The sequence below is a fragment of the Arachis duranensis genome, chromosome 9 (assembly GCF_000817695.3).
Source record: "Arachis duranensis cultivar V14167 chromosome 9, aradu.V14167.gnm2.J7QH, whole genome shotgun sequence".
Classification (NCBI taxonomy): domain Eukaryota; kingdom Viridiplantae; phylum Streptophyta; class Magnoliopsida; order Fabales; family Fabaceae; genus Arachis; species Arachis duranensis.
Genome location: NC_029780.3, coordinates 105,854,180 through 105,855,186, shown reverse-complemented (window position 1 = coordinate 105,855,186; position 1,007 = coordinate 105,854,180).

Sequence of the window (1,007 nt, the reverse complement as noted above, 5' to 3'; positions counted from 1 at the left end):
CTATGACGATTTATGTCTTATTTAATTAATTATTGAATATATATATATATATATATATATATAATCATCAGCGACACAACTACTACATACTGTCCAATATTTTTTTAATGTTTTAGGTTTAATTATTAGCTACATGATGCATGGTTGATGCAACTGTAATAGTTGTACTCATTCCTATAATTTCCTTCAACTACTACTGTATGTGATGCATTTTTTATTTAATTGTTATCTATACATCAACAACTCCATTACTTAGGTTTAATATGTTTCACTATTGTTATTATTGACATGTACATCAACTGCAACTATCTAATAGAATTAATTACTTTAATTATGGAAGGGGTTTCATTTATATATAATAACTATCTTAAATTAATCTTCATAAGTCTCTGCAATTAATTAGGAAGCTCCTTCCCAAAATTAAAGTCGTCATCAGACATGTACCAATTTCAATAAGAGTTTAATTTTGATGCACTAACAGTAGAAAACGTTTTACATAATTATATAATTATATTTATTTTTTTAGATGAATATTCACGTAACCAATGTAAAAAGTAGTTATTTTTATTGATGTAACATTATATAATTGAATACACGTGTAAAACTACTTTACATCTACAATACATCAAAATTAAATTCTTACAATAATACAAGGTGTATAATAATAATGTCCATTCAATAAATTTCAGAATTGATATGGTTCTGAGTCTTAATAATTTCCTCAACTATATACTGATTTCATTTTTAATGGTGAAATATTGAGTGTTCTTTATACCATCTTGAACTAAGATCATAACACAACAATAATAAGTGTGTAATTTTTGTCCCTAGCTACCTATATCTTCAATTAAATCAGATCAGTAGTTAGGAAGATTTTATCACAAAAGTCATCCAAATCTGTATAATATTTATAAAGCTCTCTTTCAATACACAACTGACTCAAATCTGTGACATGATGAGCAATGAGATGTTTGGATAAGTTCAATTTTCTATTCATGATGACCAAA